The 18,376-nt window shown below is 36.6% G+C and overlaps 1 long non-coding RNA gene across 2 annotated transcripts; it reads left to right on the plus strand.

The window, feature by feature from the left end:
* Nucleotides 1–15,359: 15,359 nt before the first annotated feature.
* Nucleotides 15,360–18,038, plus strand: LOC129438689 (uncharacterized). 2 transcript variants are annotated; one of them, XR_008642677.2, is made up of 5 exons: nucleotides 15,360–15,430; nucleotides 15,741–15,894; nucleotides 16,366–16,445; nucleotides 16,704–17,185; nucleotides 17,296–18,038. It is a non-coding gene; the product is annotated as an uncharacterized lncRNA (long non-coding RNA). The 2 variants fall into 2 exon arrangements; XR_012367572.1 differs by having other exon boundaries at nucleotides 15,741–15,846.
* Nucleotides 18,039–18,376: the final 338 nt, after the last annotated feature.

Genomic DNA, 18,376 nt, shown 5'->3' on the forward strand with positions numbered 1-18,376 from the left:
GCGCCCTTCGCTTCTCCTGAAGGCAAAGAAGAACACGATGAGTAACAGGTGAGACGGAGAGGAATACCTTGTCCTGATATAGGTCTGTTACTCCAAATACAGCCCGCAGGGTGACTGGACGTTTTTCCACTCCACTGGACTTCCAAGTAGGTCCCGTACAGCAAATACTGGTCTCTGAAGACACAGGTGAGTAAGCAGAGGTAAGTAACTTTTCAGCTGAATTTACAGGGAACCGGATTGTGGTAGATAGTGTACAAAGACGCGTCCGTGGCTAATAGCTATAGCTGGGCCGTGTTCGGGGTAAGTAACTTTGGCTCTTACAAACAGGTAGGTATTTGACAGGGCAGCTGGACCGTTATACTGGGCATACAGGGGTGTTTTTTATTTTATTTTTTATTTTACCTTTATTTAACCAGGTGAATCGGTTGAGAACAAGTTCTCATTTGCAACCGCGACCTGGCCAAGACAGGCACAAAGTACAAGGCGACATAAAACTACACATGACATACCGACATTCAAGAACAAAGTCATATAAAACAAACAGATACAATTGAATGATAAAGCAATAAAGTAAAAAATAATATCAACATGTACATCGTTCCGTCAGTAAATTTGAAAGCAAAACTTTAAAAGTGCTGATCGAAACCAAGGATTCTAATTTAAGAGACTTTTGTAAATTGTTCCAATCATTGACAGCAGAAAATTTGAAAGAAAAACGGCCAAAGGAGGTACGTACTTTTGTAGGGACCAAAAAGATGTATTTACTCGAGCGCAAGTTAAATCCCGGCACTGATATGGTTATTAAAGTACTTAGGTAAGATGGTGTTTTGTTAAGTATGGATTTATAAATTAACTGATACCAGTGAGTTAGGCGTCGATTGTATAACGAAGGCCATCCAACTAATGAGTAAAGAGTGCAGTGGTGTGTATTATATGGAGCTTTAGTAATAAAGCGAATAGCACTATGATAGACAACATCCAATTGTATTCGAGGTAAGTAGCTTTTAGCTCAAACAACAGGTGGGTATTCAACAGGGTAACTGGATCTGTACACTGGGCATGCAGGGGCGTATTCGAGGTAAGTAGCTTTTAGCTCGTGCAAACAGGCAGGTATTCAACAGGATAACTGTATCTGTACACTGGGCGTGCAGAGGCGTATTCGAGGTAAGTAGCTTTTAGCTCGTGCAAACAGGCAGGTATTTAACAGGGTAACTGGATCTGTACACTGGGCGTGCAGGGGCGTATTTGAGGTAAGTAGCTGTTAGCTCGTGCGACAGGACTTTCACACTGAGCGACAAAGAACAGCAAACACTAAATACTCCTTGGCAATGGCGCTGACTCTAGCAGATAAATGGGGAAAACCATACGTCACCTCCTGGCTTCGTTCAAGGGCAAATGGGGTTAGAGACTCCATGCTGCTGCTCGTTGGGCCTGGTACGGCCGATGGTGTCACGGTGGACAAATTCAGGTAGGTTGGCTACACCCGGTATGTACTGCGGGGCCGACTCGCCCGCTTCCCTTGCCTCTCTTCCAGCCAACGAGACAGAGATCTAGATGGGGCGGACAGCTGGAATTGTTCCACAATGCAGTAAATATACACAGCAGACCTTTCACCTATGATGGTCAAATGCTTCCCTTCAATACAATGACTTTCCCCACAATATCCACACAGTATCTTGTCTTGTGTTCACTCTTCGCCTCCTTCAGCCTGGAACACTGTTGCACACTCAAGCAGACCCTAATATTCCATCTCCAGGAATAAACAATGATGTAAAAGCAGGACAATGTACTCACAGGTTTCGGGATACTGATCTTCTCTCACTCTCTTTCTCTCTCCAGCTACTCACAGGTGCCCGGAAATGCTGCCGTTGTTCAGCCCTGGTTTCGTTTCTCCTACGTAGCCTTCATATAACTGACAACTGGTAAGTATAACCCTCTTCCAAAAGACTTCATCTTTGCAAACCTGATCCGATAATCGTATCCAAGTTGTACAGTTCGCTTAGCGAATTCACAAGATGCAGATATCCACTTCGCCCTGTTCCAAACGCCCAAACACTCTGTCTCGCCCGTGGTGCTCCTTCAACAAAACAACAACGACTCCTTCCTTTCGTGTCCTTCAGCGCCGCACTCTTTCCGCTCACATCCAAGCGATCGCTGGATCACCGGGGCCTTCCGACTCTTCAGAAGGTGTGTGTTTTGTCCGCCCTTGGCGGAAATGAGCTTGCCCCGAAATCAACCGCCTCTTCCTGTGTTTCTGATGCTCTATTTGTATGTCTCCTCTTCACTGCATTGCCCAATCAAAAATCGCCACGCTCATTTCCACACCTGTTGCTAATAAAACCCCATTTGGGTTACCATGGAAATCCAGGAAGTGAGTGGTGTTTGAAAATCACAGTCCGGGTGGAACCTCTCTCCACCATTTTCGGTTCCGCCCTCAAAGTCACTCCGTGACAAAAGTCTGACTGTAAATTTAAACATCAGCTTTTTGATTTATTCACAAAAGCTTAAAATATATTTTGAAAAACATCAAATCAGACTGATCACTTGTGTGTTGATAATGCTCAGTTTATAGACTCTCCATAAACATGAACAAATGCATATAAGAGATTCTGTGTGTGTTTATGTGCTTTAAAGTATCAATAATGATTTTTAGATGAGAAAGACTGGACAGTAAATTTTGTTTACTGTATACACACATACAGGCACACACATTTTATTTTATTTTATTTTTTAAATGTCATTTCCTCCTGTGGCAGGTTTAATGCTTTATTCAGATCTCTTTACATCATGAATGTGTTCAGAATTAAGGTGCAAACATCAGCAAAAGATCATTTCAGCATGACAATAATCAATCAATAAATCATCATCCCCAAATGTTTGTGCTCACATTGAAATCCTGACTCTGACCTGTGACCCCTCATGTTGATGCTGCTGCATCTCCACTAATGGAGGACTTCTCATAAACCTACCATCATATATATATATATTCATATTTTTAACTTTTTCGTATTTTCAAATATTGTTTTTACAAATCTTCTTTAGGCCTACACTTTATTTGAACAGATTGTTTTAAAGTTGATTTATAAATGCACTTATTTCTTAGTTAAAAACTGAAAGCCACTTGCTGATTTAAACAAGCAACATTTACTATAAGACATTTTCCACAGTATACATTTTTTTACCAGAAGGCAGTATGTAGTGTGTAGTATGCAAGTATGTATAACTGAACACAGTCTGTGGCAGTTCACAGTCTGCCGGCAGTTATAGTTTCTGCTGTTTAACCCCCAGGGGTCCAAAATGTGGGGACGCGTTTTGACGTGTTTTCTCCTTATCATAGCAGAATCAACTTAAAATACTCCATCATTAATAATCAAACACTTACGTGTTTGACATCATTTGAAACTCTGAAGGGTCTTCTTTAATTAGTGTAGATTCACAATAACAAGAGATCTTTGTGTTTTTGTCAAATAAAGAAAATAAACAGGGTGCGCATTGTAGGATTAAAAATATAGGAATTTATTACTTCGTCACAACCCGCATTTCCATACTGTACCATCTGCATTCCTGTGCTTACTGATAGTGATCACAGACTATTGTTACAGCTGTTTATTCAATACAGTGGGGGTTAAAGGTGTGGTCTTCTGATTGGTCAGTTTGAATGGATGATGTTAGGTTTAGTCACATGGTCAAGGGAAAGAGAATATAGGTCTTGGTTTTCATGAGATCTGGGCTTTTGCCTTTTGGCATTTGCCATTTGCTTTCTGCCCTCTGCTTTTCTTCTTTACCTGAGTTCTTGGGTTTGGGCCTTTAGGCCTAGATTCCAGTTCTTAATGGTGATTCTCTTTCTTCTAAACTTTATTTCTTTCTCTATCTTATCAGGTAATATCTCACATACATTGGAAACAGTTAATTGTTTGTATTAAGTACCATTTCATGCATTTATAGTGTAACCATTTAAATTGTAACTTTAAGTCAGTACTGTTATTAAACCTTTTCATTTACCAATCTGTTGTTTAGTTCTGATTTAGTGTTAATACTTAAACGCTACATATTGCAATTCAATATATTTATATTCTAGCAATGCTCTCCCACATATTTTGCTATTATAACTGCACTTATTTCCGTCATTGGTATAGGTTGCAGAAGGGTGATAACTGACAAGAAATATACAGTTTTATAATATCTTGCTGTTAATATTTCTCAGTCATTTCGACGTTCCTACAGAACTAAGTCTCCCCAAATGCTTAACAGCGATGGGACTAAAAAAGGCGCTACTTGTACTCAGGGGTGCTGTAAAGGGGGGGTAAACAATGACGATTCTCTGGGCCCACGAGTAAGAGGGGGCCCAGAGAAGCCCCCAAAATTGTGGTGCTAAAAAATATTTAATAGTAAAAATTATTAACTTTAAATTATTCTATTTGCTGTTTCCTGGTATCAAAAAATTTATTTGTTTAGGAAATACAAACGTCTGTGGGCCCCTTTCCCCCCTCTCAATTGTCATAAAATGGTTTAGTCCGCCCAAATTCTATAATCCAGGCAACACAGCTTGACTTCACTTATAGTGCCGGCAGAATATCAACTTGACTGACAAGGAAGTGAAAATGCCTAAAAAAACCTGGAAGTCAAAAACGGAAAGAGAAAAGAGTGAAAGAGGCAAAGGGTCGTCATTATGTTACCAAGGTGGGTTTGTAAGTAGGCCTAAATTGTTAGTGGACCGCCCGTCCGTGACAATGATCGTAGCCTACGGAACTTTTCTGTGCTAACGCGCACGCTTTGTACAGAAGGCCCCAGGTCTCTACAGTAGCATTTTTCGACAAGTAAGCACGTTTATTTATGCACGTGATTTATTTAGACAAAGTTATTGCAAATTTCAAACTGTCAAAATGACGCCTTGTTCATTCTAGTGTTAAAGATAATTACCACACTGCAAAAAATGAATTTCAAGAAAAAATTCTTTGTATTTCTTAGTATTTTTGTCTTGTTTTCAGTAAAAGTGTTTATAATTGCTTAGATGGGGATGATTTTTCGTGATGAGCAAAACGACCCAAGAAAATAAGTCGTGTTTTTAGACCAAAAATATTACATTTAAGGGATTTTGTGCATAAAACAAGCAAATTTTGGTCTCAGAACTAGACTTGTTTTCTTGGGTCGTTTTGCTCATCAAGAAAAGGCATCTTGATTTGAGAATTTTTAGATGTTTTTGCTGAAAGCGGGAGAAAAGAACTAAGATTTTTTTTCTTGAAAATCATTTTTTGCAATGCATAAGTTTAAATGTTGCGGTTAAAATGACTACTGGTGGTCGTTCTAGTGTTAAAAGTGCATGATAAGGGAACTCAATTTTCTCCTCATGTTAGGTCAAGAAAACGCTGGAAAAAATAACAATACACAGTTTTAGTTAAACATTCAACACTGCAAAAAATGACTTTCTTACTTAGTATTTTTGTCTTGTTTTCAGTAGAAATATCTAAAAATTCTTAAATTAAGATGCTTTTTCTTGATGAGCAAAATGACCTAAGTAAATCAGTCTAGTTTTAAGACAAATCAATATATAATTTAAGTGAAATTGTCCTTAAAACGAGTAAAATGATCTGCCAGTGGGGTGAGAAAAAAATTGTGAAATAAGATTTCTTTTTTCTTAAACACTTAATTCAAAATTAAATTAATAAATTTCACACCCCATTTGTAGTCAAAATACCATAACAGCGCATGATTTTATGTAAATTAATATGAAAAAAGTCTCAGCTGTGTTGGGGGCCCTGTCAAGATTCTTTTCATGGGGCCCAAAATCCTTAGCAGCGCCCCTGCTTGTACTAAAGAGAATGTATATTCCAGAACCCAGAAAAGTGTTCCTATTTCATTGATTGGGGTGATGCATCATCATGCTGGAACAGAATCGCATGATGTGAATGAAGCATTAGAGAGTCACAGACCTCCTAAAGCTCCAGTAGAACCAAGCTACAGACCCGGTGGCAAAATGAACAAGCTTTGTAATTCCTGTCATAAAATAGGCCATACAGAGGAGAAATGCTGGTCACTGGGCAGGGGCAGACCTCCACCTTATTATTTGAAATGTAGGAAATCACTTTCTAAGGGCAGATCTAAACAATCTGGTTTTGCAGGTAAAACTCTTACTGAGTTGACTGCATTGTTCATGCAAGGACTACAGCTGTTAACCTCACTTGCTAGTGGCTTAGCAGCCAGTTAGCATGTGTTTAACATTCTCATTGCAATGATCCTGTTTGCATTTCCTGATTTGTAATTGTTCGTAATGCATTGTTGTTTCTATAGAACACAAATTCTAGTTGTTTGTTGTACTATATGTACACATAGCCTAATGAAGTTAATTTCTTAAAACACTTGACTGTTTCCATTGTAAGTGTTTGACAAAACATTTAAGTGAGAGGTTGTTGAAGCTACATGTATTCTAGACCAGTTGTCTTGTGTTAATGGAATAACTTTTGCTCTTGAAATTGTCTACCAGTTTCAAGTTGTATGTGTTTCTATGTTGAAAGATTTGTCTCCTAAGTGGTAAACTCAGCTATTCCTTGTATAGCTGCAGTAAGACCCTAAAGAGGAGCACAAAAATGCCATGTGGCTACATTGTGTTATACAATTGCATTAATGAAAATGTTTTACCTCACAACAGGATCCAGTAGCACTTTTACCATGCTTAACTAAAAACATGGCTTTGAGAAGATTAGAGCCAGATCACACACAATTTGCCTCACTTTAGTCATTTTCAAAATGTGGTTTTAGGCATCTGTTTTGGTTTCTTTTCAAAAAGTTTGATTAGTTTTGTCCCAAATATTGAAATCTTGATAAAGAGTAATTTTCTATGTGTAATAATTTCATTAATTTTGCTATTATGTTTTACATTTAATTTGCTTTTTATGCAAGACATTTAAAAACCATCATGTTCTTTGTTATCATTTTGTTCATTTCATTTATAATGGTTATATTGGGACATTAAGATCTTTAAATATCATGTATTCCCTTACGAAAAATAAGTTTATTCAAGTTCATTATATTAAGTATACTTAAGTAATGTTGGAGTATAGTTTTAAGTATACTTTATGTAGTAAGTGTACTAGCATTTATGTTCTAGTAGTATACTTGTAAGTGTACTGCTTGAATACAGCTTGGGACTAAATTGGCCCACTTTTAGTATATAAAAGTATACTTCTAAGTGTACTATAAGTGTAAGAGTAGTCAACTTTAAGTGTACAACTAGTGCACAATTAGTTCTTCATTTGTACTGCAAGTGAACTCATGAGTATACTAGTAGTTTTCTAGACTTATACTTCAAGTGTACATGCAAATGTTCTGTTAGTGTACTCTTAGTAAACTAGTAGGTTACTAATTTTGTGCTGCAGGTATACTTCCAAGTGTTCTTTTAATTTATTTTTAGTTAACTAGTAGTTTACTAGTCATATACTTCAAGTGTACATGCAAGTCTTCTGTTAGTGTACTCTTAGTAAACTAGTAGGTACTTATTGTGTGCTGCAGGTATACTTCCAAGTGTTCTTTTATTACACTTTTAGGTAACTAGTAGTGTATTTGTCATATACTTCAAGTGTACATGCAAGTGTTCTGTTAGTGTACTCTTAGTAAACTAGTTGGTTACTTATTGTGTGCTGCAGGTATACTTCCAAGTGTTCTTTTATTATACTTTTAGTTTAGTAGTAGTTTACTAGTCATACACTAAAAGTGTACATGCAAGTGTTCTGTTAGTGTACTCTTAGTAAACTAGTAGGTTACTTATTGTATACTGCTTGTGTAACAAAGCACTTTGACACTGAGGATCCATCTGCAGGTTTTTATTAAACACACTCATATTCCAACAGGCAAGGTCAAACAACAGCAAACACAGCAATGTAGGGCAGACAAATCTCGTAGTCATGAAACAGGCAAAAGGGTCAGAGCATGCAACAAACATACTCATAAAACCGGGTAAAACAGATAAAGATCAATAAATACAGCTCGATATGCAGGCAGGCAAACCGCTCAGCAATGACAGCCGGTACAAATCAAGATTTGCACTGACTGAATGTTTCCAGAGAGTTTATATAGGCTGTCCAATGAGCTTCAGGTGGCAGAGTAATCAGTCCAGGTATGGGAAATGGAGTCCAGAACGAAAGTTAATTTTCAGGGGATTCAGCCATATATATAGATTCATATACAACCTCAAATCAGAAAAAGTTGGGACACTGTAGAAATTTTGAATAAAAAAGGAATGGAATAATTTATAAATCTCATAAACTTTTATTCACAATAGAATATAGATAACATATCAAATGTTGAAAGTGACACATTTTGAAATGTCATGCCAAATATTGGCTCAATTTGGATTTTATGAGAGCTACACATTCCAAAAAAGTTGGGACAGGTAGCAATAAGAGGCCGGAAAAGTTAAATGTACATACTGTAAGAACAGCTAGAGCAGGATCAATGTTTAGGGATAGGAATGTTGTCCCATTCTTGTCTAATACAGGCTTCTAGTTGCTCAACTGTCTTCGGTCTTCTTTATCACATCTTCCTCTTTATGATGCACCAAATATTTTCTATGGGTGAAAGATCTGGACTGCAGGCTGGCCATTTCAGTACCCGGATCTTTCTTCTACGCAGCCATGATGTTGTAATTGATGCAGTATGTGGTCTGGCATTGTCATGTTGGAAAATGCAAGGTCCTCCCCGAAAGAGACAACGTCTGAATGGGAGCATATGTGGTTATAGAACTTGAATAAACCTTTCAGCATTGATGGTGCCTTTCCAGATGTGTAAGCTGCCCATGCCACATGCACTCATGCAACCCCATACCATCAGAGATGCAGGCTTCTGAACTGAGCGCTAATAACAACTTGGGTTGTCATTGCCCTCTTTAGTTCGGATGAAATGGCGTCCCAGTTTTCCAAAAAGAACTTCAAATTTTGATTCGTTGAACCACAGAACAGTTTTTCACTTTGCCAAAGTCCATTTTAAATGAGCCTTGCCCAGAGAAAATGCCTGTGCTTCTGGATCATGTTTAGATATGGCTTCTTTTTTGACCTATACAGTTTTAGCTACACTCTAAAAAATTTGCTGTAATTTTGCAGCTGGTTGCCAGTAACTTACTGTAGAAGATAAATTCAAAAAATGTTTCATGCTCAACTTTGAACAAAATGTTGCCAGTAAATAACATAAATGTAAAATCTACAGTAAGTTACTGGCAGCTAGTTGCCAGTAATACCCATTAATACTGTAATTTCTACAGACATTTTTTACAGTGTAGCAACGGCGAATGGCACAGTGGATTGTGTCCACTGACAATGTTTTCTGGAAGTATTCCAGAGCCCATGTTATGATTTCCATTACAGTAGCATTCCTGTATGTGATGCAGTGCCGTCCCGAAGATCCCAAAGAGGAGCCTGAAGATCACGGGCATCCAGTATGGTTTTCTGGCCTTGCCCCTTTACGCACAGAGATTGTTCCAGATTCTCTAAACCTTTGTATGATATTATGCACTGTAGATGATGATAACTTCAATCTCTTTTCAATTTTTCTCTGAGAAACTCAGAAAACTATTTTTCGTTGCAGCATTGGGGGAATTGGTGATTCACTGCCCATCTTGACTTCTGAGAGACACTGCCACACTTTTTATACCCAATCATGTTGCCAATTAAGTTGCAAATTGTTCCTTTAGTTGTTCCTTATATGTACATTTAACTTTTATACTCTTATTGCTACCTGTCCCAACTTTTTTGGAATGTGTAGCTCTCATGAAATCCAAAATGAGCCAATATTTGGCATTTTTTTTATTCATTATTTTTGTTTGATTAGCTCACTGATAGCATACTAAAGATTTAGCTTCAAATTGAAAGTACAATTAAAAGGTATATGTCAAGTATAAAAATTAATACACAGGAACATTGTATTGTACTTTAAGTGCAATATATATATATTTATAGTATGATGTTAAGTTAACTTAAAGTAGTAAACTACTAGTTAACTAAAAGTATAGTAAAAGAATACTTGCAAGTATACCTGCAGCACACAATTAGTAACTTACTAGTTTACTAACACTAAAGATTCTCCATAAAGATAATATACATTTGTACACTACATATACTTTCAAAATGTACTTAAAATATACTGTTTCTAAAGGATGCTAAATAATGTATTTTATAAATATGCTGTCAGTGCATTATTATAATGATAACTTTAACAGATAAAGTATACCTAAAGTAAACTTTAAAATAAGTTCAAATTATTATACTTTAAGAATTGCACAGAACTTTAACTCCAAGTATAATTTTTTAAAGTATACTTTTAGAAAATATACTAAATTATAATTATTTTGAAATATGTTAAAAGTTTAATTGTAAGCAAATATATTGTAAGCATACTTTCAATATATTCAAAGATGGTACATTTCTTTCTAAGTATATTTGTAATGTACTATTGCAAAGTTACATATACTTGAAATTAGGGCTGTCAAAATTAACGCGTTAATAACGCGTTAACGCAAATTCATTTTAACGCCACTAATTTTATTAACGGAGATTAACGCAACGCGCAATTTCTGTTTGACCCTTGGTCCAGCCCATATAGTTGAATGAACAGAGACACAGACAAATGTGACTCTCTCTAAATGAGTAAAAGGTTTTCATTGAAATAAGAACATTAAGCAAATCGTCTACCAAATCCAATGCTTTAAATGCTCGTTGGACATCTGAAATGATCTTTATTTATACGTCTGAGAGGTGTAACGTTACCGTCCTCCTAATGCTTAATCTAATACAAAAATGCGTCTTAATTCATTTTGGTTTCGCTTTTATGCATGACTTAAAAAATAGACTGCAAGACTTGCTTGATGTTAAAAGAGTCATTAAGAGAGATAAAGTTCGGTACCTGATTAATGTTAAAGAGTTATTAAGAGCGACAAGACTCAAAAGCGATCCCCTCACGCTGACTGACTGACATCTGAAGCGCGTGCACACAGACGCGCGAGTGCGCGACCCGGATATATAGACATCTACACAAAATTACAGTTTTACAAATATCTGTTTTGATAAGAATTCACGCAGGTAGGCTCTATAATCTGTTATGTTTTAAGTAAATGTTTGGTTAACTGTTGGGTAAAACTATCTGATGTGTAACATTATATTAGATCACTTAGATTTTAAGCAGTCTGTCTCAATGTCAATCAAACAAAAGGAAAAAAGTTGAACAAACATTGATGATGTTTTTGCTTTGTGTGTGCTAAATCTATTAGTTTTACCAGTGATTTTAAGGTATTAATGTGGTAATATAATGTATGGATGTGGTAATTTTTGTGGTAATTTGACTCTTTCATCTTCAAACACGTGTAGTTCTGTCATATTTTGTTATATTTCAACAAATCATGCATTGTTCTATGTTTTAATAGAGAATGTCAAAATATGAACAACTATTTTTTTTTAATTGGCTAATTCTGACTCAACTTGCCAGCACAGGTCACAAATGATGCAGCAGCAAACAAAAATGGAGAAAGAAAAATCTTCTTAAAGGAAAATTAGTATACAAAACAATGGCTGATGATCCTGTTAAAAATGTAAACAGGCTATTGTTAACATACATTTGCATAAAGCATCTATATATGCGCAACCTATGTGATTAGAATATTAAAAACCTGAAAAGTGTTAAATTAGGGTAAATTTAGAATGGATAAAAATGTGCGATTAATTTGCGATTAATCGCAGTTAACTCATGAAATCATGCGATTAATCTAGATTAATTTTTTTAATCTATTGACAGCCCTACTTGAAATACAATAAAGTATATTTATTTTTCACCAGGGCTATTCATATGGCTTTTTGCAGCTTTCTTGATGCAGCTTTCATTGTTGCATTTTTACTTTATACTATATAAGTATATGTCAGTAAACAAGTATAGGCAAAATATACTTAGACATTTCTGTCAGTATAGGTCAAGTATACTTTAGTACAATTTAAGTATATTTCTGAGAAGTACCTAAAGTACATTTTAGAAAAGTACATAAAAAGTAAATTGAAAGTATACTTTCTTATTTTAAAGTTTAAAAGAAGTATACTTATAGCACACTTGAATAAACTTCTTTTTCGTAAGGGTTTGGTTACACTGAATATATTGTTGTTGTTACTCTTACTGACAAAGTGAGTTGTTAAAACTAACATTTGCTAAGTTTAAAAAGAAGCATTTCATTTACATGTTTCCAAAACAATGTAAGAGCTTTTATCAGTTTTTCTTTTATTCTCACCTTGACCATGTTTTAATGTATTTGACAGGGCCTGTTCTTGTGAAAGTGTGAAGTATCGATGGAAATCTGCATGATTATGAAAGGTGCAATTCCATTCGATGAAGCCTTTCATGCAGGGCTGTAAGGAGAATGACGTCTTCAAGTCTCATCAACCAGCAACCAGTTTGGACAATAAGTCTGAAGATGACCACTGCACACAACTGAAAGCATAATCTTATGAACTGTGTCATCATGGGTCTTCTTACGTGTGGCCCACGCTGCCAAAGGGCGGATTTGTAGGAATTTATTACTTCGTCACAACCCCCTTTTCCATACTGTACCATCTGGATTCCTGTGCCTACTGATAGTGATAACAGACTATTGTTACAGCTGTTCATTCAATACAGTGGGGGTTAAAGGTGTGGTCTTCTGATTGGTCAGTTTGAATGTATGATGTTAGGTTTAGTCACATGGTCAAGGGAAAGAGAATATAGGTCTTGGTTTTCATGAGATCTGGGCTTTTGCCTTTTGGCATTTGCCATTTGCTTTCTGCCCTCTGCTTTTCTTCTTTACCTGAGTTCTTGGGTTTGGGCCTTTAGGCCTAGATTCCAGTTCTTAATGGTGATTCTCTTTCTTCTAAACTTTATTTCTTTCTCTATCTTATCAGGTAATATCTCACATACATTGGAAACAGTTAATTGTTTGTATTAAGTACCATTTCATGCATTATAGTGTAACCATTTCAATTGTAACTTTAAGTCAGTACTGTTATTAAACCTTTTAATTTACCAATCTGTTGTTTAGTTCTGATTTAGTGTTAATACTTAAACGCTACATATTGCAATTCAATATATTTATATTCTAGCAATGCTCTCCCACATATTTTGCTAATATAACTGCACTTATTTCCGTCATTGGTATAGGTTGCAGAAGGGTGATAATGTCACGACAGGGTTGGAGAGACAGGACGCAAACGCAGAGTTCGAACCAATAAATAACATTTAATAATAAAACTGGAAACAAAACACGAGGAGTAAAATAACAGGCATGTAAGTAACACAGGAACATCCAACGTGAACAGGAACAGACATGGAAGTAATGACAATGACAATCTACCGGCAACCGGTGTGACAGAAACAAGGCATATAAATACAAAGACAATTAAACATAAGACAGGTGTGGTGTATTGGCTTAATGAGTCAATGAGAGTCCAGGTGAGACGGATCAGTGCAATACACAAAACATGACACGGACTAGCCGTGACAGATAACTGACAAGAAATATACAGTTTTATAATATCTTGCTGTTAATATTTCTCAGTCATTTTCGGCGTTCCTACAGACTGAACCACTGTAGTGAATCCACCCTTACAGCATTCAGACATTTCTGTCTCTGCCAGCTGTCTCTTAAAACACGTTACAAAAATTAGTTGAAACTCCGCGAATACTTGTCACACAAACATAATACACATATCCAAAGAAAGCCTGAAATGTCTACTTTTAAACAAGCTAATTATAATCAAAAACAAATATTTCCTGTTTATATAATCTGCATTGAAGTAAAGAGAGTACCGTTTTTCCTGGCTGAGCTCATTATCTCTAATGCGGCCACGCCCTCAGGCTGTTGACATGGTAATGAAGAGACGAGCAGTTCCAACAATAATAAACAAAGCGTAAAGTTTTATCAGATTTAAAGACTTTACCGCATGTTTGGATTATAAACTTTATACACACACGTGAGGAATATCTTAATTTATGTCTGGACATTGAGGAAGAGAAGCGTTTATCTTTAACGTTACCTAAGAAGAAGAATGATGGAAGACGCAATGGAGAAGGATATATTCCTGAAGAAACTGTAAGTCATTTGTCTTCATTTATATTTGCTATCATGTAATATGTTATGGCTTGTGCAGTTCAGCCTACATAAGCAACCTTAGCAGACTCAAAAGCGATCCCCTCACGCTGACTGACTGACATCTGAAGCGCGTGCACACAGACGCGCGAGTGCGCGACCCGGATATATAGACATCTACACAAAATTACAGTTTTACAAATATCTGTTTTGATAAGAATTCACGCAGGTAGGCTCTATAATCTGTTATGTTTTAAGTAAATGTTTGGTTAACTGTTGGGTAAAACTATCTGATGTGTAACATTATATTAGATCACTTAGATTTTAAGCAGTCTGTCTCAATGTCAATCAAACAAAAGGAAAAAAGTTGAACAAACATTGATGATGTTTTTGCTTTGTGTGTGCTAAATCTATTAGTTTTACCAGTGATTTTAAGGTATTAATGTGGTAATATAATGTATGGATGTGGTAATTTTTGTGGTAATTTGACTCTTTCATCTTCAAACACGTGTAGTTCTGTCATATTTTGTTATATTTCAACAAATCATGCATTGTTCTATGTTTTAATAGAGAATGTCAAAATATGAACAACTATTTTTTTTTAATTGGCTAATTCTGACTCAACTTGCCAGCACAGGTCACAAATGATGCAGCAGCAAACAAAAATGGAGAAAGAAAAATCTTCTTAAAGGAAAATTAGTATACAAAACAATGGCTGATGATCCTGTTAAAAATGTAAACAGGCTATTGTTAACATACATTTGCATAAAGCATCTATATATGCGCAATGGAGAAGGATATATTCCTGAAGAAACTGTAAGTCATTTGTCTTCATTTATATTTGCTATCATGTAATATGTTATGGCTTGTGCAGTTCAGCCTACATAAGCAACCTTAGCAGACTGAACGCTTCGGATTTAAAAACTTTCTCATTGTTTACAAACGAGGGCAGTTACTCTCGTGATATCATAGATACACAGGGGAATCTGGGTCGCAGGGAGAAATGGCGGCGGAAGGAGAGAAAGCGTAGGGAGATACTATGGCGAAAATTACCAAAGTCATGATTACTTTTGCTATACAGTCAGAACAACAAACTCATCCTATTAAATTATCGAAAGCAATTAAAAAAGAGATAGGAGTAGTGAAAGCTGTGATGGTAGCTGTTAAGACACTTACATTTAACATTCAAATGTTTTAAAAACCCAACCTGTTTAGGTTTTTATGTGTATTTGGTTTGTGAAGTGTAATTTATATGCTTTTTTTTCCTCTCCGTCACAGATAACCTTGGTTAATAAATGGTCAGACACGTCACTGGCTTTAAAATATAAACCCCATTGATGCAAAAAGGTAAGGTGCTTAAAAGGACCTCGTAAATCTGACTTCTGTCACTAATGTTCATTAAAGAGTAAAATAAAAGAAATCTGTGTTTTGTAGCTTTAATGCTAATTCTTACTGTATGTATTTCATTTAGAATTTAGCATTAAAGACTGTAAAGTGTTTGAGGATTTAATTTAAATTCTGTATATTTCACACTATTTTTTTGTTGAACATTGTGTTTTGAAAAATACATCACTAGTCAATTGCAACCTCAAGTTAATGTAGACTTTAAGGAACTTGTTTGTCTGAAAGTGGATATATAAAGATTTTGTGTTTTAAGATGCTGCATGGAATGACAATGTGGTTTGGAACAGACTTGGTGAAGAACATGGAAACATCTCTTAATAAAATGGCCCCAAACATCATCAGGAGTGCAAAAGAAGGAAGTAAAAAACATCTCTACGCCAATCTCATTGGAGAGGAAACCACAGAAAGTGCTTGTTCTTTGTCCAGTGTAAAGTAGCCTTACTTGCATAGTCAATGTAAAGGTTCCAGCACCTATAAATTGTATAAGTGAAAATATGAAAATAATGTTAGTATAAACTTTTTCCTTGCCATTGAAGAGTAAACTTGTTAATTAAGAGACGCTGGCTGAGAAAGAGTTAAAGTTTAAAATTTGTCGTCACTTTCTTCAGCAGAACACAACAGAAGGAATTTTGAAAAAGTATGGGAATTGAACAACAATGGTGCCCATTGACCTGCATTGGTTTTGTGTCCATTAAATTGCTAGCAGAGTTGTTCGGTTACAGACATTCTTCAAAATCTTTTTTGTGTTAATGTTCTGCTGAAGAAAGAAAGCTGTGAATGTTTGAAATAACGAGTGAGTGAATGAGTTTTCTTTTTTGAGTAAAATGTCCCTGTAATTGATATCTGTACCTAATGTACAATAATTTGTATCTTTGTAGGTCTGGTGAGGAATGCTGCACTTATGTTATTGCAAGCATTATTTCAAGAAAATCCCAGCTTCCTTGACTGTGTAAATAGTGTAAGTCTTCTGTAATTTAGTTAGCATTTGAGGCAATTTATTTAAAGTAACATTCAAAGCAAATATAAAAATATTACTCTGTTTACCCTTAAATAGCATACAGCTCCACATCAATTATTATGAGTCTTGTTGGTTCGTGAGTGTCGCTTGCCTAGTTGTCATAATTTATTTGTGTTATTATGGGATAATTTTAAGTCTATTTGAAGGCTTCTGTTAATTGGTAAAAAGCACTTAAAAGATGAAATGTTTGTTTTACAGGAACCCAAAGGTCCCACACCAACCATAGTGTTCAACGGCTCTCCTGATCTTTTCAAATCTGAATGTATCAACTTTATAATGGACAATGTGAACTTAATATGTGGAAGACATTGACATCACAGGCTGTGGAATGACTGTGTAACAGGTCGGAGAAGCGGACCAGAGAAGCGGACCAGAGAAGCGGACCGCCCCTGTCTCGAGGAGGTCCCAAAGCACCCCAATGACCAGACAAACCAGAGATAAGTAAAATATAGAAATAGAAACTTTATTTAAATTATTTAAAACTAAAGTGGGGAATGGGAAAGGGAATCTAAAAATCTCGCTTCTCGTCCTCAGGGGGAGTATTACGGGGCCAGGGACGTTGGAGGGGTTTCCATGTGACTCCAGCTGGAACACCGCTACAAAGCGTATCTGGGTGGGTTGGGCACACACCGTCGCGGCGGCCCCTGATGGCATCCACAAAGGTCCAAGACCCTCCTAAGGTGAGTACGGACGACAAGGACACAGCACAACACTTCAAGAAAGCTTTGTGTATTTCCGTTTCAAGAGGTTCTTACTTGACTGTTGAACAGTGTTTCTTCTCTCTCCACAGCTCCTAGCCGTAGCAGAACTACGTATTTCAGCACCCGAAGGACTAACAACCCAGCCGGCATCTGCAGCATATATCCAACGCGATCAAACTTCACTCTGACAAGTAACTTCCTATACACAACCCCGCCGTCCTTTCGCCCGGACCAGCCCCGCACTCTTTCCGCCCGCTACCTAGCGGTGGCCGGATCAGCAGAGCCTGCGGACTCTTCAGAGGCTGGTCTTCGTTGTGCTGACCAAGGCGGAAGTTGACTCGCCCGAAAATCGACCCTTCTGGTAACTTCTACCTTCTCTCTTTATATCCTCCTCCATGGCGTGGCTCGCCCAACCATCGCTCGCCACGTCACTCACACAGCTGTGCCTTGTTTCAGCAAATGCGGGGATTCCCGGGGAACCCGGAAGTGCCGGTGTCTGTACAAACCGGTCCGGGCGGAACCTCTTCACTCTCCTTTTGGTTCCGCCCCGCATAGTCACTCCGTGACAACTGTTTGCGTTTTTTTTTTCTCCTCAATGTTCAATACCCTTTTGCCATTAAGCACACAGTGACTTTAATTTATAAAATATATGTTTAAGTTTTAATACCTGTACAAAACAAATGTACAATCAACTTGTGTAAATTGTCATTCTATTTAATAGATTGTTCATGAATCGTCTTTAAATGCATTGTGATTTCGGTAACACTTTGCAATGGAGTTCATTAGTTAACATTAGTTAATGTATTAACTAACTTGAACAAACCATAAGCAATACATTTGTTACAGTATTTATTCATCTTTGTTAATGTTAGTTAATAACCTGCGCGAGGGCGTGGATGTACTGAAGAGCTATTTATTTACATAATTTAAATTACTGTTAGTTTAAATGTACTTACATTAAACAACTACACATCATTAAAAAGTGTTTTGATTTAAGATTTAGTTTTTGACCTTTATTTTAATCTGAGAATCCTAGTAACAGTAATTTCTTCATTTTTGTCAGGCGTTATGAAAATGAAAAACGGTGCATACCTTTAATTTGAAATATAACCCTCAGCCGCACTCATTGATAAAAATACTCCGTGATCGTCATGAAAGCACTCGATAAAA

The sequence above is a fragment of the Misgurnus anguillicaudatus genome, chromosome 24 (genome assembly GCF_027580225.2).
Source record: "Misgurnus anguillicaudatus chromosome 24, ASM2758022v2, whole genome shotgun sequence".
Classification (NCBI taxonomy): Eukaryota; Metazoa; Chordata; class Actinopteri; order Cypriniformes; family Cobitidae; genus Misgurnus; species Misgurnus anguillicaudatus.